Here is a 25,272-nt window from a genome sequence, read left to right as displayed (position 1 = left end):
AAATGTATGTTTTGAGATACCTGAGTAGTAGCAAGGATGGTGGTTCGTCTCGCTTGCTCCAGGTTATGTTTGAGAATTGATAATGATCATGCTTGATTTAAATTGAACAAAAGTATGTTTGTGATGCCTGGGTAGTAGCAAGGATGGTGGTTCGTCCCCCTTGCTCCATGTTGAGCTTTTAAACATCTGCCTGGGTAGGAGCCACAGTAGTTGGTATTCTACTGGCTCTGGTTTGAGCGGGTAGTAGCAAGGGTTTGTAGCTCAAGTCCACTTCCTCCGCGATGGGTGTTTCAGTCCATAGTTAGCTACCAGGACATGTCGGGTTGGCTATATAACCGATGGATGATATCATCAGCCATAGGATAGGCATTCATCATATGTACTTGTATGCTTTGCTTGAGTTTGAATTGGTTTGGGACTGCCTAATTGCTTAACTGTTATTAACTGCTATTTGAGCTATTTGCTGTAACTGTAATCTATACCTGTGTTTTTCTTGTATGTTTTGCCTGTGTTTGTTTCTGTGGTAGTACCTTTGAGTTTGGATATTGATGATGAAATGATGATTTGGTCGTGGAATTGTTTGAGTCACTGAGTTGAAGTCTGTGATTGGTTTCTGAATGATTTATTAGGAAAGTATGAAAGATCAAGCTGGTTCAGCATAGACTTAATGAACCTATGTTTGGAACAGATTGGTCATTCATACTGTTAGGAAACTTTTATTTTCTTTTATAGGAAAAACTGTGTTTAGGATTTTTGGATACTTAATCACTGAGTTTGAAAAACAGTTTACCTACTAAATATCTTCTTATAACAAATTCTGAAAATCTGTGGTGAGCAATGTGGTTAGGTTTTCACCCCCGTACAGACTTCTCTTTTCAAGAAACGGACGAAGAAGCTTATGAAGAGTAGTTGAGTTTAGCTTATGCGATTGAAGATGTTTTAGTTTAGTTATTATTACTTTTCCCTCGCCATTATTATTATAACATTTGTAAGAGGGATAGAAGTTTTGTTATGTGAAATTTGTATTTTGGTATGATGTATATATATATACACGTATGTTATAATTATATATAAATTTCACATAACAAAACTTCTATCCCTCTTACAAATGTTATAATTATATATATATATATATATATATATATATATATATATATATATACACGTATGGATAGAAGTTCTGAATATTTAGTTTTAAGTTTTAAATAAGCTCTTATTTTAGTATTAAATATTTTAAAAGTCGTCGTAATACCCGAGCTATCAGAGTGGCGCAGCCGAAAGCGTGACATTAGATAGTTAGGGTGTTAAACTTATTCCTTGAAATTGTCATGTTTTTATGATTCCTTTGTAATTGAGCTTGAATGATAAAAGTATGCTTTTTGATGCTTAAATAGGTTGATTTTATTTCACTATTTCATTCCATTGTTGCCTTGGTGTGTGCGTTCAAGTATTAAAGGTTATACAAGTCAAAAATGGTATGGAAAGTGAAAAGGAAGCATGCTTGGATGAGGAATCATAAAGAAAATTGGTGCTTTAAAGTTTTGCTATCTCGCGTACGCAAGCATTCTAGCTACATACGCGATCCAGTCATGCACCTTCACGTACGCAAGCATTCTGGTTGCGTACGTGACCTTGTTCGAGCGTCCTCCCATACGCGAGCATACTGGCCGCGTATGCAAGAAGATAAAAATGTGCCTCATTAATGAGAGCACGTGACTCACGATTTTAGGAGGATTTTGGACCCCTTTACAAGCCTAATCTGATTCAAAATGAAGAGAAGATGATGTGGGATCAACCAATATAGAAGACACTACATTCACAATAGGGATTTAGAGAGTTTTTGACATAGTTTTATGTTTATGTTTTCCTAGAGGAAGAAACTCTCACTTCTCTCTATGCTTTAGTTTATTTTGATTATCTCTTATTTGAATTTTTGAATTGGAACTTGTTAATTCTACTTCTATTGTCTTAATTTTAATCTTTTTAGTTCTAATTCTCATTAGTTCTTTTGTTAGTGTTATGTTCTTCTCTTCTCCTTAGTTTCTTTTATTTCTCATTTTTGTGAACCTTGTCAAATTTGAATTCACTTTAATGCATTGATGTTTTCTATGTTTTATGCTTGTAGTTAAGTTGATATTATTGAATGTTGTTAGTTGCTAGCATTAATTTCTAGTTAATTTTGTAATTTTCCTATGTCTCCAACTAGTGCCACCAAGTGTTTGACAAAATGTTTTCACTAGCTATGGAGTAGTTTTCTTTACTCTTGGCCTAGGTGAATGAAATTGAGTAACCTTGAGTCATTGGGTCTAATTGAATTGATGATTTGGAGCCACTTATTGATCAAATTGATGTCCATTAACACTATCCTACTACTAAGTTAATTAGTAGCTAGGTTGGAACTTATAGTTGATGTTGATTAAGCCTATTTGACTTACTTCAAGTATAGAGGTAGAGTTAATGGGTTTGGTCCCTCTTAATTGTCAATATATGGTTATTAGACAAGGATAATGATCTCAATTCTCACACCTAGCCAAGAGTTCTTTTTCACTTAATTGAAACAACAAAAATCTCAATTGCTTAATTCTTGCCTTAGTTATTTTTAGTAGTTTAATTAGTTCTAGAATAGAATTAGATTCATATATTGCCTTGTTAATTTGCTATTCATTTAGATATTGCTTGCTTTGTTTAGATTTAGTTCTTGTTAGTTAAGTTTCTTGCATGCTAAGTTTATTAGTTTAATTTCTTGCTTATGACTTTCAATCCCGGAATTCTAACCAACTTTAATTCAGACGCTTGCCCATTCTCTTGAGGACGAACCAGGAGTAATACGCTCGGTTATTTTTAGTGGGTTGAACTTGTGACAACTAATCAAAACTTCGATGGCGAGAGTTATTTATTGGTTGGGGCTATACTAGCAAAGGGATTACTTTGTGAAATTCCTAACCGGCGAATTACCCGACATCAAGTTTTTGCCGCCGTTGCCGGGGAATGGTTGAAATGTGTGCTTTAAAGTTAGTTATATGAATATGTGGATAGTGTAAATAGTTTATTTTCTTTAGTTAGTTTTTATTTTTTTATTTTAGATCGTTTTAATGCATGAGCTTATGGTTTCCAAGTTGAATGACTCGGTCACAGCTGGATCCTAATTTAGTGAATTCGATCCCGAACTTGAAAGAGCTTTAGTTCATATTTGACAAGCTAGGTGTAGGTTAGATTATACGGCTAGTGCATTGGCATCTCTTGAGGAACCTTCCGACACACTAGTCCAATCCAAGAGTGATCTAGAATCCACATTCAATGAAGAAACGTCTTTCTCCTCTATTGGAACTTCTGACATACCCTTGAGTACTGCAGTTGATAATCACATGGCGGAGCCTCGAAGGATCACCATGCATGAGCACCGAGCGCCAGATCTTGTTCTCCAACTATTACAAACACGGTATCTGAATCTTGATCCTAATTTTGAATTGAAGAATAGCTTGATCAACTTGTTGCCTAAGTACCATGGATTACCGGGCCAAGATCCTATTAGACACTTGAGGGATTTCCAAGTGGCTTATTCTATGGCTAGGAGACATGGTGCCGATGAGGTTACGATTATGGTCTTTGCCTTCCCCTTCTCTCTTGAGGGGCAAGCAAAGAAGTGGTTTTATTCTTAGCCTGATGAAGTAGTGTGATGAGTGGATATTTTATACGCTTTTTGGCATCATTTTCGTATAGTTTTTATTATGTTTTGTTTAAGTTTTATTATATTTTCATAGGTTTTAGTGAAAAATTCATATTTTTAGATTCTACTTTGAGTTTGTGTGTTTTATGATGATTTCAGGTATTTTCTGGCTGAAATTGAGGAGTTTTGGCAAAGTCTGATTTAGAGACAGAGAAAGGACTGCAAATGCTGTCAGATTCTAACCTCTATGCACTCGAAAGAGCATTTTTAGAGCTATAAAATTCCAAATGGTGCGCTCTTAACGGCTATGCAAAGCTAACATCTAGAGCTTTCTAGAAATATATAATAGTCTATACTTTGCTTTGGAAATAAAGGCCGAAAACTGGCATTCAATGCCAGCCACCAACCCCATTCCTGGTGTCCAATGCCCAAAAGGGAGCAGCTGGCATCCAACGCTCTTTCAGGAGTCCAAAGCTGGCATCCAACGCCCCAGAGGGAGTACCAACTCGTGGCTTCACTCAAACTCAGCCCAAACACTCACCAAGTGGGCCTAGAAAGTGGATTTTCGCACTACAGGACTAGTTTATCTTATTTCTTTAATCGAATAAATTACAATTTGTACCTATGAAAATTTAAAACACTGATGAATGTACTCATAAAAAAATGAAAGTAACTTTGTACCCATAAAAGATAGATTTTTACAGACAATATATGCAAACTTTACAAAATTATTTAAAATTCCCAATTTGCCCTTTAAATATAATCTAATTTTAATTTCAAATTTTATTTCCCATCTTCTCTTCCCCAATTCCAAACCCTACGTCCCTAGCATCACTCTCATCCCTTGCTACCACCATAGCCATCAACATCACCACCATTTCTGCTGCCATTATACTCAACCCCATCTTCATCATCGTTGTCTTCAATCTCTGCACCTCAACAACATCATTATCATCCCCCTTGTCTTCATCTATCTCTTCCCCAGACTCATTATCCTCTTCATCAATTATGTAAAAAAAAATTCAAACTTTGAAAAAAATCAGGTACCCCACAAATCAGTAACACAAAAAATCAAAGTGAAGGAGAAAAGGTCCCGCGATTGAGGAACGCGGATATGAATGCTGTTGGTAATATTTATTTGTCAAATAAACGTTCTAATTTTTAATAGCATCTCTCTCTTTCTCTGAATACAATTATTCAATTAAGCTAAGGAAACGAAGCACACATCTTTGTACAGAAGAGAGAGAGAACAAAAATAGCATAGAGACATAAGACATGTCTGCTTTTGATACCTTCAGTGTCGACTCCGATCACCACCAAAACCACGCCGACGAAGACAACTTCTTCAGATATGGTAGCTACTCTAGCTTCTCTGGCGGCAATGTCACTGTCGTTGACCATTGATGAGAGAACTTTTGCATGGTCTGGAAATTTGCGGATAAATCCTCGTTGCAAGTATAGTTTCTAAACCTTCAAAAGTTCTTTCATAAAAACGTTTGGTTGTCACAAGTAACAAACCCCTTTTTAAAATTGATAACCGAGTATTTAAACCTCGGGTCGTCTTCTCAAGGAATTGCAGGGAGGTATGTTCTTATTAGGGGTTATGAGTTTGTAAATTGGGGTTTTGAAGTTTGGGCGATGGGCACAGGTATATTTAAATGACAAGTAAAATAAATTAATAATAATAAAATCTCTTGGCAAGGTATGAAGAACTGGAAGTCCTATCTTGGTTATCCTTATCAATTGTAATGAGAATTGGATTTTTCTCCCACTTTGTTAACCTCTAACTATGAAGGTAAGTTAAGTGGATGAATTAATTTTTATTCCTTAGGTCCTAGTCTTTCCTTGGGAAAGGCTAGAGTTATTGGAACTCGAATTAATTCTTGAAGAATTCTAATTTTCAATCAACAATGAGTTTGATAACTCAAGAGTCTCCAATGACTCAACCAAAGCCAAAAGGGAAAATTCAAATTATTTATATAATAAATAAAAGAAAGCAATCATAATTCTGAAATACGTCAATTAGCACTAATAAAGATATCAAATGTAACATGGAAGAGTTCATAAATTAAATTAGAAAAATAAATAAAAGGAACATTGAACCTGGGATTGAGAGGCACTCCTAAAACTAAGAGAAATCCTAAATCCTAATCCTAAGAGAGAAGAGAGAACCTCTCTCTCTAAAAACTACATCTAAATCCTAATATTGTGAATATGAAAAGCTTTTTTTATGAATGGATGCATTCCTCTACTTTATAGCCTCTAATCTGTGTTTTATGGGCCGAGAACTGGGTTAGAAACAACCCAGAATTCGCTGGTTGTGAATTCAAACATGCTAAATTTCTGTCACTGCGATGCATCCGCATGGAGCACGCGGTCGCATCGTCTAGCGTCAGAGCAACTATGGTATATTATATATCAAACCGAAGCCCCAGACGTTAGCTTTCTAATGCAACTGGAACCGCGTCGTTTGGACCTTTGTAGCTCAAGTTATTGCCGTTTTAGTGCGAGAGGGTCAGGCTGACAGCTTTGCAGTTCCTTCAACTTCTTGTATTCCTTCCATTTTTGCATGCTTCCTTTCCATCCTCTGAGCCATTCTTGCCCTGTAATCTCTGAAATCACTTAACACACATATCAAGGCATCTAATGGTAATAAGAGAGGATTAATATTAGCAATAATAAGATCAAAGAAGCATGTTTCCAATCATAGCACAAATTCTGGGAAGGAATTGTAAAACATGCAAATAGTATGAATAAGTGGGTAAAGAGTTGATAAAAACCACTCAATTGAGCACAAGATAAACCATAAAATAGTGGTTTATCAACCTCCCCACACTTAAACACTAGCATGTCCTCATGCTAAGCTCAAGAAAAGCTATAAAAGAAGTGAAGAGGAATGATAGAATGTATGAAATGTAACCTATCTGTATGGATGCAACTACATGCAAAATGTTTCTACCTACTTGGTTAAAAGTAAATAAACTCTTCAAGACAAACATAAATCAGATTTCACTAATTCAATTCATACAATAAAAAGCAAGTACACTTGTAAGAAGATAGCTCATGAAAGCAGGGAACATAGAATTAAGCATTGAACCCTTACTGGTAGTGTATATGTACTCTAATCACTAAAGTGTATAGGGTAATTCACTCTACTCTTCTCTAATCATGCTTTCTAAACTTTGTTCTTCATCTAAGCAATCAACAAATATTTAATGTACCAATGCAAACAACATGAGGTCTTTTTCAAGGTTGTAATGGGGCTAAGGTAAGGGTAAAGGTATATATATAGCTAAGTGAGCTATAAATTGAATCTTTGACTAACCAAGCTCTCACCTAACATACATACACTCTATATACTGTTAAATTCATGCCTAACTACCCATAATTCCCACTTTTGTATGATTCCCATACTCATGTACCAAATTTTTTATATTTCTTTACTTTCATCACATGTGCATTGATCTTTTATTAACTTAGCATTGGGGTAATTTTGTCCCCTTATTTATTTACTTATTTATTGATTATTTTTGGATTTTTTCTCTTTTTTTTTGTAGAAAAATAAACATAACTTATCAATGCACATGGATTTTCCATTATTTTTCTATTTTGGTTTTTTCATGAGTAGGTTCCCAAATTCCCAATATTCAAATAAATTAGAAACATGATACATTCCCTTATTAACCCATGTTCCCACAATTTCCCCACACTTAGTTGTTACACAATCCCTATCTTAAGCTAACCAAAGATTCAATTGGGATATTTAATTATTTTTCTGCTTAAGGCTAGTGATGTGGTAAAATACAGAACAAATGGGGATTAAAAGGCTCAAAGTGGCTGACAAGGGTGATTTAAAGGGTAGGCTTATTTGGGATAAGTGAGCTACAATCAAATAATGGCCTCAATCATATGCATGCATGTAAATACACTAAATATTGGACATATAGACTGAAACAAAGTAAAGATTGCAATCATAGAGAAGAGAACACACAAGAATAAAAATTTATGGTTAAATAATGTAACCATATAAATAAGCTCAAATCTCACAGGTTGTGTGTTCTTTAGCTCAAAAACCATGTTCCAAATACAACTTCCAAACAAGTTTTAATATAAAAATTTTTCAATTTAAATTAGTGAAATATTATAAAAATTTCTTGAAAAAGAAAATATTACTTCATCCAAGTAGTAACTAAATGCATAAAATCAAACAAACATGCAATTAAATATGCAAATGCAACAATGAATAAACAAAGAAAATAGAATATTGGTGTTGAAAAAAATAACTAACCCTCGGAGATCGGTATCGACCTCCCCACACTTAAAGATTGCACCAACCTCGGTGCATGCTAAGATGTACAAGTGGACAGGTCTCTCCAACTGATGCATTTCTCCAAGGATTGTGCTGAAGGACTTGTTTGTCTCCCCATGTAAACGTCTTCCGGTTCTCTCCCTGGTGGCCATCCAGAAAGAAAAAGGGAAGAAAAGTAACCCAATAATAAAGATAAGAAAATAAATGAAGTATGGTTGGGTTAATGCCAAATGATAAGGGTCTCATTTACATGGAAGCTTCAACATGTACGTGAGAAAACAATATAAGCACATGGCATACTAGTGGTGCAAAATTTGCAACAAAGGAGAGGAAAATGTGGGTAATGCAAGATAGCATAAGTTCGTATCAATGCAAAAGAAGTACAAGTATCATAAAAGATTAGCATTGATTTAAATAATGTTACCCAATCAGAATAAAACAAGTCATAAGCACTAAGATAATACCAGAAAAGATATAACAGTTGAATAAGAACATTTGAACACCAATGGTAAAATAAAAAATTTAAAAAAGAAAATAAAAATATACAAAATTAAAATGCAATGAATGAAAGTATGCAAATAAATAAAATAAAATAAAAGATAAGAAGAATAAGAAGGGAGAGAAATAAAGTAAGAAAGAAAGAAGAAAGAAGAAATGATAGAAGAAATTAGGATTGGGGAAGAAAAGATAAGACAATTGGCTGATCTGAATAAGCTGTACGGTGCAAGCGACGCGGACGCGTGGGGCACGCGGTCGCGCGACTTGCGCTTAAACTGATTGACGCGGTCGCGTTGGTCATACGGTCGCGTCACCTGTTTTATGCCACTGGCACGAGGGCAGCCTCGCACTCGCACAACTCTCTGTTCAAAATCATATTAGTGCCAAATTTTGGGTGACGCGATCGCGTGGGGCATGCGATCGTGTAAGTGGGCTGGTAGAAGGATATGTGGAAAGGATTATGCGCTGAGCACTAATCCAGCACCACTCTAGCATAACTTTCGGTCGTGCACCCTTGTTACGTCGAAATCCAGGTCACGCGGCCGCGTGGGGCACGCGGTCGCGTGGGAGGCCAATATTCCCATTCGACGCGGACGCGTCAGCGACGCGGTCACGTGGGACGATTTGTGCCACGGGCACACCTCCAGCCACGCTCCTGTGTGACTCTCTGTTTGTTTATTATTTTCTCCCATCTCCTTGCGACGCGGACGCGTCAATGATGCGGTCGCGTTGCGTAACGTTTTTTTTTTATGAAGTATGCAGAGTGCAAAATGATATGGATGTTATGAGTAATTCCAGGTTCAATGAAATAATAATAAAACACAAAAACAAACAAAACAGACTAGAATTAAAACTGAAAAAGGGACGATCATACCATGGTGGGTTGTCTCCCACCTAGCACTTTTACTTAAAGTCCTTAAGTTGGACATTTGGGGAGTCCTTTGTTATGGTGGCTTGTGCTTGAACTCATCCAGGAATGTCCACCAATGTTTGTATCTCCAGTAACCTCCGGGGTCCCAAACTAGGCATGTAAAGCCCTTAAGAAGCTTCAAATAGATTCTTAGGCTCCCAGGGTGACAAATGTCAGAGCAGATTCCAGGATCCCAAATCTTGCTTTTACACCCATTTTTGTTGGGATTTGTATTTTTCCAGCCGGGTGATAAGTAATTTGAATTCTCACTGCATCTACCAAACAACTTCCTAGACCCATTCAATTGAGCTCTACACCAACCCTTGCATTTAAACTTTGAGCTTTCAACCATAATGAACCTTACAGGACAATTCTTACCACTGACCATCTTCCTCTTACTCTTTATGCCACAAAGAGCTATAAGTTTACCATCCGTCTCCAGTAGCCCATATTCAAGTGGAATTAGAAAGCTAAAGGATATGAATTTTACCCACTTGAATGTTGTGAAGGATGATGGAAACTTAGGGGGAGGGGTCTCCAATAACTTTGGCAAGGTGATTTCAAGCTCCACTCCCTTATGCTCTTTGACAACTTCCACCTCTTTGCAAACTTCTTTAATTTCAACCTCTTCCTCTTGGTAGCTTTCTTCCAATACAATCTCTTCTTCATTACTTACCAAGGGCATAGGAGGTTGTGCTTCTTCTTCTTGAATCTCCATCTCTTGATCAACCTCTTCCAAGTCCTTAACCATGACACGCATTGGAGGTTGTACACCCTCCTCAGCATCAATTTCAATCGCCTTGGAAGGAGGTTCTATAACCTGATTTTCCCATGGAGGTTCAGCATCTCCTAAGTCTTCAACCATTTCTTCCTCTGCAACTATTATGGCTTCCTCCACTTGTTTCAATACAAAGCCATGTTCCTCATTGTCCACCGAAGTTTCTAGTGTCTCCTTCATGCTTTGCTCTTCTTTTGATTCTCCACATGTAGCCATGGGAGTTCTTTGAGTGCTCAGATATTGGGAAGCTATTATTTTTACGAACTCGCCTAAGGCGGCTACGAAATTTAGCACACTCTTATTCATCCTTTCTTGCCTTTGAAGAATAACACGAAGTCTGTCATCCATTGGAGGTTGGGGTGAATATGAGGATTCATTGGTTGGGAGAGAGGGTTCATAATAGGAAGGTGGTTCATCTTGATAATGACATGGAGATGGTAAATATTGAGGTGGTGGTTCATAAGAGTAGTTGTGTTGGAAAGGTGGTGGTTCTGTGTATGGTTCACTTGGCTCATAAGATGGTTGGTATGGTGGATACGGGTTAGGATCATATGAGGGTGATTGGCGGAAAAGGGCTTGTGAGTATGGTGGTCCAAAGTCATGTTGAGGAAAGGGTTCATAGGCATATGGTGGTGGTGGTTGTTGATAGTCCATTGGAGGTGGTTGTCGCTAAGAGGGTTGATCAAATCCTTGTGGCTCCTCCCATCTTTGATTGTTCCAACCTTGATGCCTGTTCTCATTGTAATTTCTTCTTTCTGCAACATAATTGTAACCAGACTCATAGCGATGGGGGTGAGAACTCATGATAAATAAAAATTAAAAAAAAAATGAAAAATAAAAACAAATTGAAATTAAAAAGTTATTGAAATTTAAATTTTTAAATTTGAAAATTAGATTTTGAAATTTGAAAATTAAATTTTTGAAATCTGAAATTTGAAATTTTAAATTTTTTGAAATTTGAATTTTGAAATTTAAAATTTGAAATTCGAAATTTAAATATTGAAATTTGATTTTTGAAATAAGATAAGATAAGATTTTGAAAAAGATATGATTTTTTTTTTTGAAAAAATTTTTTTTAATAAATAAATAAAAAAACCAATAACCTCTTAATTTACGAAAAAGCAAAAATAAAAACAAAAATAAAAACAAATAAACAAGCAAAAAGCAAATATTTACAATAACCAATAATAAGGCACACGTTTGCAATTCCTCGGCAACGGCGCCATTTTGATGAGAGAACTTTTGCATGGTCTGGAAATTTGCGGATAAATCCTCGTTGCAAGTATAGTTTCTAAACCTTCAAAAGTTCTTTCATACAAACGTTTGGTTGTCACAAGTAACAAACCCCTTTTTAAAATTGATAACCGAGTATTTAAATCTCGGGTCGTCTTCTCAAGGAATTGCAGGGAGGTATGTTCTTATTATTGGTTATGAGTTTGTAAATTGGGGTTTTGAAGTTTGGGCAATGGGCACGGGTATATTTAAATGACAAGTAAAATAAATTAATAATAATAAAATCTCTTGGCAAGGTATGAAGAACTGGAAGTCCTATCCTGGTTATCCTTAACAATTGTAATGAGAATTGGATTTTTCTCCCACTTTGTTAACCTCTAACTATGAAGGTAAGTTAAGTGGATGGATTAATTTTTATTCCTCAGGTCCTAGTCTTTCCTTGGGAAAGGCTAGAGTTATTGGAACTCGAATTAATTCTTGAAGAATTCCAATTTTCAGTCAACAATGAGTTTGATAACTCAAGTGTCTCCAATGACTCAATCAAAGCCAAAAGGGAAAAATTCAAATTATTTATATAATAAATAAAAGAAAGCAATCATAATTCTGAAATACCTCAATTAGCACTAATAAAGATATCAAATGTAACATGGAAGAGTTCATAAATTAAATTAGAAAAATAAATAAAAGGAACATTGAACCTGGGATTGAGAGGCACTCCTAAAACTAAGAGAAATCCTAAATCCTAATCCTAAGAGAGAGGAGAGAACCTCTCTCTCTAAAAACTACATCTAAATCCTAATATTATGAATATGAAAAGCTTTTTTTATGAATGGATGCATTCCTCCACTTTATAGCCTCTAATCTGTATTTTCTGGGTCGAGAATTGGGTCAGAAACAACCTAGAATTCGCTGGTTGCGAATTCAAACATGCTGAATTTCCGTCACTGCGACGCGTTCGCATGGAGCACGTGGTTGCGTCGCCTAGAGTCAAAACAACTATGGTATATTATATATCAAATCGAAGCCCCGGACGTTAGCTTTCCAACGCAACTAGAAGCGCGTCGTTTGGATCTATGTAGCTCAAGTTATGGCTGTTTTAGTGCGAGAGGGTCAGGCTGACAGCTTTGCAGTTCCTTCAACTTCTTGTATTCCTTCCATTTTTGCATGCTTCCTTTCCATCCTCTGAGCCATTGTTGCCCTGTAGTCTCTGAAATCACTTAACACACATATCAAGGCATCTAATGGTAATAAGAGAGGATTAATATTAGCAATTATAAGATCAAAGAAGCATGTTTCCAATCATAGCACAAATTCTGGGAAGGAATTGTAAAACATGCAAATAGTATGAATAAGTGGGTAAAGAGTTGATAAAAACCACTCAATTGAGCACAAGATAAACCATAAAATAGTGGTTTATCAACCATACTTCTCTGTTTGCTTCACTGGACATCTTCGGGTTCAGCAATCTGGATCCAAGCTACTCCAGTCTCCCTTCGAACCGGTGCATGTAGCAGAAAATGGTAACGACAACGGCTACCACGACGACAGCATTTTTCTCTCAGACAAACCAATGCTTCCACCGCTTACAGAGATGGGATCAAAGGAAGGTTATGCCCTTCATGAGTGGCGCCTGTGAGAAGTGGGAAATGATGAAAAACTTGGGAAATTTTGAAGATTCAAAAAACCTTAATAAGGATGGGGTTGCTGATGTTGACCATGAGAGGAGAAAGAGGCTGTTGAGGAAGAGGCAGAAATGTCGAGAAGGGAGAACGGTGGATCGAATCGACAAGCCAACAGGTTCAGGGTTGAGCCTGTTGTGGGGGATGATGTGTTGGAATAGAGTGCAGTTTGGCAATTTTAAATAATTTTTTATGGTTTGGATAGATTTGTCTGTAAAAATTTGTCTTTTGTGGGTACAAAGTCACTTTCATTTTTTTATGGATATATTTGTCAGCGTGTTAAACTTTCATGGGTACAAATGGTAAGTTATTCTTATGTAATCCTTAGATATCAGATTAGTATATATAGGAGAAGATCACCCTCGTTTAGGATCTTCTTCCCCCACTTTTACATTTGAACACTATTCTGTTTACAGTATGAGTCGCTAACCTCCTAGGTTAAGGTTAGGAGCTCTGTTGATTCTTATGGATTAATAATATCACTATTCTATTTCAATCTATGCTTGATTCTATTCTAAGATGTATCTTCATTCTTCATCCTAATGAATTGGGAGTGTAACTTGACCGTCATCCCTATTTCACATGGGTTCTCGAGAGTCCTTGATGGGATAGTACTGAACCACAAGCTTGATTATACATCTCTGATGCCAGGGCATTTTGGCCAGTTTCACTGACCTTTTCTTTACTATTTTTAAGATAGTTTCATGCATTTTCTTAGAAAATAAGCTAGTTTTGGGTAGATATTCACTTACATCTTGATTCAAGCATACATTGTGCAGTTTACATGATTTCATGAGAATTTTGCATGAATTATATGACAAATTAGAGGATGCATGTCTCATGATTTGGATTAGAACTTTGATGCACTTTATTGCTTGATTTCAGGACAAAGGAAGCAAGGAAGAACCACGTTAGCAGCCACGTTAGTCTAACTAACGTGACCACTAACGTGGAATGGGAGCTAGCTTGCAACGTTAATGAGAAAAGTAATCGCCAATAACGCTCTCGAAGCCATCATAACCCACGTTAAGAGTCACGTTAACTAAGTTAACGTGAACTCTAACATGGAAGAAAGAAAATGGAGCCAACGTTAGTGACACTTACCTTTGTCACTAACGTTGGACCAAGCTCATAAGTGGCCACGTTAAGAGCCATGTTAACTTAGTTAACGTGGACTCTAACGTTAAGAAGCAAAAGAGAAGCCAACGTTAGTGACATTCACCTTTGTCACTAACGTTGGCCAAGCCTCCATAAGCCACGTTAACTCCCACGTTAACTTAGTTAACGTGGAAGCTAACGTGGAGAGAGCAATTGATAGCCAACGTTAGTGACACTTACCTTTGTCACTAACGTTGGCGTGAACCACCAAGAGCCACCATGAGCAACGTTAACTCCCACGTTAACTTAGTTAACGTGGAAGCTAACATGGATAAAGAGATGATGAGCCAACGTTAGTGACACTCACCTTTGTCACTAACGTTGGAGATGGCTAGCATGACTACGTTAGAAGCCACGTTAACTTAGTTAACGTGGACTCTAATGTGGGAAATAGGGGCACATTGGAACCTTAGTGACAAAGGTAAGTGTCATTAACGTTCTCGAAGGATTGGCGTTACTACGTTAGAAGCCATGTTAACCTAGTTAACGTGGACGCTAACGTAAGGACATGGGAGGACTCTCCACGTTATTGGGAAAGGTAAGTCCCAATAACGTGTGCGAAGGACTAAGAGGCAACGTTAGTGGTCACGTTAGTGCCACTAACGTTGAAGTCAATGTGATCATATTTGGGTTAGGAACGTTAGTGAAAAAGGTGATTGTCACTAACGTTCTCGAACTCACACTTTCACTTAACGTTGACACCACTAACGTCCTGAGTCAAAGTCCCTGCATACTTTACCTTTTCTCTCTGCAAGCAAAGCTAAGCCCAATGAAAAGGATAACCGCTTCAAACTCAAGATTCAGAGGCCCATACCCAAGACTTGAAGAGCCAACTAGAAGATAAGAAGAGTAGTATATATAGGAGTAGCTTTGAATTAGTTAGGGAGTTGAAAACTTTAGCGAGCCTTTGGCATAGAACTACTCTCTGTATTTTACTTTCTCTGCACTTCTAGTTTTACTTTCATCATGTATTCTCCATCTTGGTTTTCATTTTCCAGAGCTATGAACAACTAAACCCCTTTCATTGGGTTAGGGAGCTTTGTTGTAATTTGATGGATCAATATTAGTTTTCATTCTCCTTCTTCTATCTTTTCTCTTGATTTTACTAGAAAGCTTTCGATCTTCATCCAATTGGGTAGTTATCTTGAAAAAGAAGCTATTCATACTTGGATCTCTTCTGAACCTTGAAAGAGGAATGAAGAGATCATGCTAGAAATGATTTCTCATGCTGGACCAAATTGGGTTTGGATGGATATGTGACTATAATCCTACCAACACTTGATTTGGGAAATGCATGTGGTATAATCAGTGACTATACTTTATCTCTTCTCATGAGCAATTGACCAAGGAATTGGCTATTGATCAAGATTTCAGAGATTGAATTACCAAGAAATTGGAATTCGATCACTTAAGATTGCCAAGGAGATCAATGAATGCATTGATTGAGGAAGAGATGAAAATGAACTTGATCCGGAGAATGCAACATCTCCTGAGCCCAATGAACTCCCCATTTCTGATCTTACCCATTCTCTTTAATTTCTGCCATTTACTTTTATGAGCAATTGCCCCATTCCCGTTTAAGATTCTTTAATTTACTTTCCGCCATTTACATTCAGCTCTTTATTTCTAGCATTTACTATTTCTGCTGTTTACTTTCCCGCCATTTAATTTTCTGCAAATCTCAAATCAAATTCTGGTTCGCTCAACTAGAACATTCCTCTATTTAAAGTTGCTTGATCAATCAATCTCTGTGGGATTCGACCTCACTCTATTGTGAGTTTTTACTTGACGACAAATTCGGTACACTTGCCGAAGAAAATTTGTTGAGAGACGTGTTTTGTGCGTATCAAGTTTATGGCGCCGTTGCCGGGGATTGATTTTGAATCAACAATGATTAAATTGGAGGATAACTAGATTGAGCATTTTTCTTTTGTTTGATTTAAATTTCTGTTGAGTTAATTCGCTTTCAGTTTTAGTTAATTTCTTCCCTTCCCCCTACTTTTTCGTTTATTTTTTTTAGTTATTTACAAGTCAGTTCACTAACCCACTAACTGTTTGATATATTGCATCACTCACACTAACAGTAATTCTAACAGAATACTTTCTGGATCTGTTTCCTTGCTTGTACTTTGTTGGTTGTATGACAGGGAGAAGAAGCAGGGCTTCAACTTCCTTTGATTCTGAACTTGAGAGGACCTTCCTTAGATTAAGGAGGGAAGCAAGAGGAAAAAGAGTAGTGGGTGCTGAAGAAGAGGAAGAGTACTTTGAACTAGACATGGAGGAGAATATGGAGAACCCTCATGAAGAAGAGGCTCACAACCATGGCAGAGAAGGTCTAGCAAATCATGCTGCATAAGAGAGAAGAGTTCTAGGCTCCTACATCAACCCAAACCCAAGAAACTGTGGGAGTAACATTCAAAAGCCAACCATACATGCCAACAACTTTGAACTAAAACTACAGCTCATCACCCTTGTTCAGAACAACTGTTCATTCGGAGGAGGCGTCCAAGAAGACCCCAATCAACATCTAACCACCTTCCTGAGGATATGCGATACTGTGAAGTCTAATGGTGTTCATCCTGACACCAATAGACTACTTTTGTTCCCTTTCTCACTCAAGGATAAGGCATCTAAATGGCTGTAATCCTTCCCTAAGGAGAGTTTGACAACCTGGGAAGATGTGGTGAACAAATTTTTAGCTAGATTCTATCCTCCTCAAAGAATCAACAGGCTGAGAGCTGAGGTTCAAACTTTCAGGCAGCAGGATGGTGAGACTCTATATGAAGCATGGGAGAGGTTTAAGGACCTAACAAGGAGGTGTCCACCAGATATGTTCAATGAATGGGTGCAGCTACACATTTTCTATGAAGGCCTTTCTTATGAATCAAAGAAAGCAGTAGACCACTCATCCGGGGGATCTCTGAACAAGAAGAAGACCATTGAGGAGGCCATAGATGTCATTGAAACTGTAGCAGAGAATGACTACTTCTATGCCTCCGAAAGAGGGAACACTAGAGGAGTGATGGGGCTAAACAATGTAGATGCTCTGCTGGCCCAAAACAAGCTCATTACCAAGCAATTAGCTGACCTCACCAAGAAGATGGAGAGGAACCAAGTAGTAACAATCACCACCTCATCAAGAACCCAAGAGGGAGTGAATGCAGAGGCAGAGAGTGAGCAGGAGCAAGCCAACTACATAGGGTCACCTAGGCAAAACCATGATCCATACTCCAAAACCTACAACCCTGGATGGAGGAACCACCCAAACTTTGGGTGGGGAAATCAATAAGACCAAGGCCTAGATCAAAGACGTCCAAATCCCAACAACTTAGCTCACCAACATGCCACACCTAGACCATATCAGCACCCACATAACCACCCCTCTCAACACTTCTACCAAGGCCAAACTAACCTTTCTCATCTATCCAACCGCAACCCACCCCTCTCGAAGATTGAAAACTTACTTGAAGGTATATGCAAAGAGATTCAAGACAGTAAAGTGTTCCGAGAAGAAGTGATGTCCAATTTGCAGAATCAGGATGCTGCCATCAAGAAACTTGAGACACAAATTGGCTACCTATTCAAGAAATTTCCCAGCCATAACCTTCGCAACTATACTAACTCAACCCAAAGGGAGGAGTGTCAGGCTATCATCCTTCGGAGTGGGAAGGAACTGAAGAAAACCCCCCAGAAACCACAAGAAAAGGACTCAAATGAAAAGGAAGAAGAGCAGGATGGAGCTCGAGTTCCCACTTTGAGTTCACAAAAAGGGGAAGGAGTGCTGAAGCCAGACGTCCCAAGAGTCCCATACCCTCAGCAATTAAAGAAGAAGGGGGATGACAACCAGTTCTTGAGATTTTTGGAAATCTTCAAGAAACTACAAATCAACATACCTTTTGCTGAGGCAATAGAGCAAATGCCCCTCTACGCCAAGTTTTTAAAGGAGCTAATGACTAAGAAGAGAAGCTGGAAGAACAGCGAGACTGTGATACTAACCGAAGAATGTAGTGCTATCATTCAGCATAAACTACCCCAGAAATTGAAGGATCCAGGGAGCTTTCAGATCCCTTGTATCATAGGGAAAATCACAGTGGAAAAGGCTCTATGTGACTTAGGAGCCAGCATAAATTTGATGTCGTTAGCCATGATGAGAAAAATGAAGATTGAAGAGGCTAAACCAACAAAGATGGCCCTACAACTGGCAGACAGATCGTTCAAGTTCCCTCATGGCATAGTAGAAGATTTGCTGGTGAAAGTGGGAGATTTCATCTTCCCAGCAGACTTTGTAGTGCTGGACATGCAGGAGGAAACCAAGGCTTCCATCATCCTGGGAAGGCCGTTCTTGGCCACTGCTGGAGCTGTCATTGATGTACAAAAGGGGGACCTTACCCTGAGATTACACAATGAAAAGATGACATTCAATGTGTTCAAAACCATGAGTTACCCACCAGAACAATTGGGAGAATGTATGAGGTTGGACTCACTTGAAAATGCAGTGCAGGAGAGTTTTGAAGAAGAAAAACCTGAAGGGTTAACAGAGGAGGAGTCAACGTTTAGTGAAGAGATTGCAACAGCAGAGATTCATATACAAGGGGCATCAAAAGAAGAGAACAAAAAGTCAGAAGCACCCAAACTTGAACTCAAAGCACTGCCACCCACTCTCAAATATGCATACTTAGGAGAAAATGAAAGTTACCCAGTGATCATAAGCTCGTGCCTCAGCCAAGATCAAGAGGATGAACTACTCAAAGTATTGCGAAAGCACAAGGATGCCATTGGATGGACTCTTGCTGACTTGAAAGGAATAAGTTCAGCCATATGCATGCATAAGATACTACTGGAAGATGATGCCAAACAATCCATTCAATCCCAAAGGAGGCTGAACCCAATCATGAAGGAAGTGGTACAGAAAGAAGTTATGAAGTTATGGCAGGGAGGGGTAATCTACCCGATCTCAGATAGCCCCTGTGTCAGCCCCGTGCATGTCGTGCCCAAAAAGGGAGGAATTACTGTAGTTCCCAATGAGAAGAACGAACTAATTCCTACATGGACCATCACAAGATGGCGGATGTGCATAGACTATCAGAAACTCAATGAGGCTACACGAAAGGACCATTTTCCCCTCCCATTTATGGATCAGATGTTGGAAAGACTCGCAGGACATGCATATTACTGTTTTCTTGATGGTTATTCAGGATATAACCAAATAGTGGTTGATCCCAGAGACCAAGAGAAAACTTCATTTACTTGTTCATATGGAGTGTTTGCCTACAGGCGCATGCCATTTGGGCTATGTAATGCACCTGCGACATTCCAACGCTGCATGCTTTCTATCTTCTCAGATATGATAGAGAAATTCATTGAAGTTTTTATGGATGATTTCTCGGTATTCGGAGATTCCTTTACTAGCTGCCTGAGTCACCTTGCCTTAGTATTGAAAAGGTGCCAAGAGACCAATCTGGTCTTGAACTGGGAGAAATGTCACTTTATGGTGACAGGAGGAATAGTCCTTGGCCATAAAGTTTCTAACCAAGGCATTGAAGTGGACAGGGCTAAAGTGTAACTTATTGAAAAACTACCTCCACCCAGTGATGTCAAGGCAATTAGGAGCTTTTTAGGGCATGCTGGCTTTTACAGAAGATTTATTAAAGATTTTTCAAAGATAGGCAAGCCCTTAAGCAATCTCCTTGTATCTGATACACCATTTATCTTCGATGAATCATGCATGCTAGCATTTGAAAATTTGAAAATAAGGTTGTCCTCTGCTCCTATCATTTCCCCACCTGATTGGAACTTACCATTTGAATTGATGTGTGATGCATCTGATTTTGCAGTTGGGGCAGTGTTAGGACAAAGGAAAGATAACTTAGTCCATGTGATATACTATGCTAGCAAAGTCCTCAATGATACTCAAAGAAATTATACCACTACTGAAAAGGAGTTTCTAGTAATAGTTTTTGCATTTGACAAGTTTAGATCATACCTCATTGGTGCTAAAGTGATTGTTTTCACTGATCACACAGCACTTAAATACTTGTTTGCCAAGCAAGAATCAAAACCAAGACTAATAAGATGGATCTTATTGTTGCAGGAATTCAATATTGAAATCAGACACAAGAAAGGAGTAGAGAACAAGGTAGCAGATCACCTATCCAGAATCCCTCATGAGGAAAGTGGAACACATGATACAAGTGTGAATGAGCTCTTCCCTGATGAGCAGTTGATGACAGTTCACAAAGCACCATGGTTCGCAGACATTGCCAACTTCAAGGCAACTGGGGCCTTACCTCCAGAGATCAATAAACATCAAAAAAGGAAGCTCATGAATGATGCAAAATACTTTGTCTGGGATGAGCCATATCTCTTCAAGAAGTGTTCAGATGGAATCCTTAGAAGATGTGTTTCGGAAGAAGAAGGACGAGAGGTCCTATGGAATTGCCACGGCTCATGCTATGGAGGCCACTTTGGAGGGGACAGAACTACAGCAAAGGTGTTAAAGCGGATTCTTTTGGCCCACCCTTTTCAAGGATGCCAAAGAACTAGTAAAGAGCTGTGATGAATGCCAAAGATCTGGAAAGTTGCCCAAAAGAAATGAGATGCCACAAAATTTCATCTTGGAACTAAAACTATTTGATGTGTGAAGAATCGATTTCATGGGACCATTCCCAACCTCATATTCAAACAAGTACATCTTGGTAGCAGTGGATTACGTTTCCAAGTGGGTAGAGGCTATTGCAACCCCAACGAATGATAACAAGGTGGTCATGAACTTCCTCAGGAAGAATATCTTTAGCCAGTTTGGAGTCCCACGAGCACTCATCAGTGATTGAGGGAGCCATTTTTGTAACAGACCACTAGAAGCTCTTCTCCTACGATATGGGATAAAACACAAGGTGGCCACGCCTTACCATCCCCAAACAAGTGGGCAAACAAAGATATCCAACAGAGAGCTAAAGAGGATTCTGGAAAAGACTGTGGGTGCATCAAGAAAGGATTGGTCAAAGAAGCTGGATAATGCTCTTTGGGCATACAGAACAGCATTCAAAACTCCACTTGGAATGTCCCCATATCAACTGGTGTATGGGAAAGCTTGTCATTTACCACTGGAGCTGGAACACAAAGCTCTCTAGGCTCTCAAGATACTAAATTTTGACAGCATTGCTGCTGGTGCAAAGGGGATCCTGCAACTGCAAGAGATGGAGGAATTTAGATCTTAAGCCTATGAAAATGCCAAGATTTATAAAGAAAAGGCGAAGAGAAGACATGACCTACATCTGGCACCAAGGAGTTTTGAAAAGGGGCAACAAGTACTCCTTTACAACTCCAAATTGAGACTGTTCCTTGGCAAACTCAAGTCAAGGTGGTCAGGACCCTTGATAAACCCATATTTCATGAGTTCTTTTGTGCTTAATTAGAGTGATTTATTCAACTCTTCACCTACTTATTCACATTAATTGCATAGTTTTACTTTCCCTTCCTTATTATGTCATATAATGAAAAACATGTTTTCTAAACTTTAAAAATTAATTATTTTAATTACCTTTATTTCCATTCGATGCCGTGATTAGTGTGTTGAGTAGTTTCAGATTTTCTAAAGGCAGAACGACTTAAAGGATGAAAAAGGAAACATACTAGAATGGAAGGAAGAAGCAAAACGGAGCTTTAAGGAAACTGGTATCCACGCGATCGCATGGATGACGTGATCGCGTGCCAAGCCCGAATCAGCAGTGACGCGGCTGCATGACTGACGCGACCGCGCGCCTCAAGCAGAATACACATGATGCGGTCGCATGACTGACGCGACCACGTGGCAAGGAAAAGCTCCAAATGACGCGACCGCGTGACCCACGCAGACGCGTGACAGAGGCCACGCACCAGAAATTACAGAATACGCCCCCAGCAAATTCTGAAGCCCTTTTTGGCCTAGATCCAAGTACAGACAGCATAGACCAGAGATTATAAAGTATGGGAATGCACCCATTCAAAGAGAGCTCGCATATTTTCACCTTTCAATGATTTAGATTTAGTTGAGAGGGAGATCTTCTCTCTCTCTTTTAGGATTTAGGATTTCTTCTTGTTTTAAGAGTAACTCTGGATCCAGGTTTAATGTTCTTTTATTTTGGTTCTACATTTATTTATTCCAACATTTGAATTGATTATTATAATTTATAAATTATTCTATGTTACAGATTTCTAATTGAATTAATGATAATTTGAGGTATTTTCAGTTTATGATTGTTCTCTTGATTTAAGTTGCCATTGCTTCCCATCTAAGGACACTTTTATTATTTCAGCAATTTACTTTTTCCCCTTTTGGTTTTGGTTAAGAATTCAGTAACTCAACAGTTATTAAAATCAACATAACTGATAATCGTTATCTTGCTAATTGAGCTGAACTTAAATAATCCCAACCTTTTCTTAGGAAATAATTAGGATTCAAAGGTCAATTTAATTAGTCCCTTAACTTTCCTTTGCCCTGGTAAAGGTTGACCAAGTGGAATTAAGATACAACTTTCATTATTGTTGAGAGAGATAACTAAGTTGGACTTCTAATTTCCCTTATCTTGCCAAAAGTTGTTTTACAATTATTATTTATTTTTACTTGCCATTTAATTCACTCGTCATTTAAATTACTTGCTTCACACCTTCTAAACCCCGATTACAACCTTTATAGCCAATAATAAGAACACATTTCCTCGCAGTTCCTTGAGAAGACGACCCGAGGTTTGAATACTCGGTTAACAATTTTTAAGGGGTTTGTTACTTGTGACAACCAAAACGTTTGTAAGAAAGGTTGATTGCTTGGTTTAGTAACTATACTCACAACGAGAGTTTTTATAACCTCTAAACCATCAATCTTCTGCTCTCTCAACCCTTCCTTGTCACAAAGGTCTCACCATATGGGCACATAGAAATCATGGATGAAGGTTCAGAGAGGACGTTCCCAATCATCACCACTTTCCTTTGTATCATGTCCAAGTCTGGCAAACCGCGAAGCAAAGGATCGCCTGAAAGAAACAATGATTAAATTTCAAACAACCATTCAACAACTGGAGCAAGCACTAATTCAATGGGCCACTAGGCGCTCAAATATACAAGGATCAATCACAGCTCCATGTGGACAGCCCAATGAAGAGCGTAGCATGAAAGAAATACTAGAGACTCCAGTGGACAAGACAGAGAATGAATTCGTACTAGAACAAGTGGAAGAAGCTGTCATTGTTCAAGAAGAAGAGATGGTTGAAGATCTAGGCGATGCTGAACTTCCTTGGGAATCCAGAATCGAGGAAAACTCCGTCCGAGATGCCACAGTTGATGCTAAGGAGGATACCGTACAATCTCCAAGGCAAGTCATTTACGAAGAATCAGACGGAATAATCCAAGAAGCAATTTTCCTTGATGATGATAGTCACAAGTCTAGTTCTCCTAGTGATGAACTTGCATCTGCAAGTGAATTCTCTAAGATCGAAGAATCTCCCCCAAGTGAATATGAAGATGATGCGGAGGTAGATTTCTCTCAACCTCCAATCTATGACTCAAGTGATGAGGAAGACGCAGAAGACTTTGACCAGAATACAGATACAATCGAATATCTTTGTAAGGAAGTGGAAGAATTCACAGAAGAGCACAAGGAAACAGAACTTGCAGAACCACCAAAAACACCTATCCCAAGGCCATTGCCACCCAATACAAGCTTCAAGTGGGTACAATCCTTAACTTATAATTTTACTTATTCACTTGAATATGGTTTGCTTGAAACAGATGGCCAGCTTAGAGCTCTCTGCGGCTTTAAGAGTAAGAGGGAAATGGCTCGTATTCAGAGCTGGAGCACCAGGTTCAATAAGGTTCCACGCTTCACCTCGAAGTACACGGATTGGTATCGTGCTCAATTGCATGGATCACGGAGAACATTTGGTCGTCACGGTGAGATTCTACTCTTTAACCCGCCCGAATGAAAACACAGCTTGGGATCATGGATTATGTTCTGACATTCGTCATCCCGGGAGGCTGGATATCTGTTCAGAGCTGCGCAGAAGCTTTACATGCCTAGTTTGGGACCCCGGAGGCTATTGGCATTCCAAGCACTGGTGGAGATTTTTGGACGAATTTAAACACAAGCCACCGTAACAGGATACTCTTCCAATGTCCAACTTAAGGACTTTAACTAAAAGTGCTAGGTGGGAGACAACCCACCAAGGTATGGTCGATTCTTTTTCAATTTATTTCTTGTTAATTGCTTTCATTTTTCCTTTTTCTTTTTAATTTATTAAACCTGTAATATGCATAAGCATCCATGATAGTCATTGCATTCTGCACTTTTCATGCATAAAAAAAAAAAGTGGTTGCACGACGTGACTGCATGCCCCATGCGATCGCGTCATATCGCGAAAAACACCACCCAAGTGACCACGTGACCCACGCGGTCGCGTGATATATATATCGGCGTAAGGATCCAACGAACAGAAAGTTGGGCTGGAATCATGCGGCCCTTGTGCGTTTCGCACAAATTGTCCCACGCGATCGCATGCCCCATGCGATCGCGTCACTTACCCAATACCAATCCCACGCGACCGCGTGAGCGACGCGATCGCGTTGCATGGATTGCACATCGCCCCAAAAGAAGACAGAGAGTTGCGCTAAAACGGTGCTGGAGTCGTGCGTTTAGCACGACTTCCAGCGACGCGATCGCGCGACCCATGCGATCGCGTCACCCTTCTTTCCCCCCTCTCATGCGATCGCGCACCCCACGCGATCGCGTCACTCCCATTCTCATCCCAACCACGCGACCGCGTGCCCTACGCGGCCGCGTGGATTCGAAAATATAACCCCCCAGCCCGCGAACCCTATCAGTCGCGCAGCCCTCACCCCCAACCCTCTTCCCCTTCTCTGCCTCCTCTCCCTCCAACCACCACCCACCACCTTCTAGACGCCGCCGCCGACCCGCCACCGCTGCCGTACCACCCCCCCTTCTCTCTCCTCCCATTTCCTCCGCTGCTCGCCGCCACCAACGCCCACCACCGCCGGCCATCCACCGCACAC

General features: G+C 39.0%; 1 non-coding gene across 1 annotated transcript; it reads right to left on the bottom strand.

Annotated features, from left to right (window-relative positions):
* Positions 1 to 16,960: 16,960 nt before the first annotated feature.
* LOC148577454 (small nucleolar RNA R71) lies at positions 16,961 to 17,067 on the bottom strand. Its single transcript, XR_015903370.1, has one exon. It is a non-coding gene; the product is annotated as a small nucleolar RNA R71 (small nucleolar RNA).
* Between the last annotated feature and the right edge of the window lie 8,205 nt (positions 17,068 to 25,272).

Source organism: Arachis ipaensis, chromosome B1 (genome assembly GCF_059453495.1).
Source record: "Arachis ipaensis isolate K30076 ecotype BB chromosome B1, ASM5945349v1, whole genome shotgun sequence".
Taxonomy (NCBI): Eukaryota; Viridiplantae; Streptophyta; class Magnoliopsida; order Fabales; family Fabaceae; genus Arachis; species Arachis ipaensis.
The sequence above is the reverse complement of the archived record's forward strand: the minus strand, read 5'-3'. Positions and strand labels throughout refer to the sequence as shown.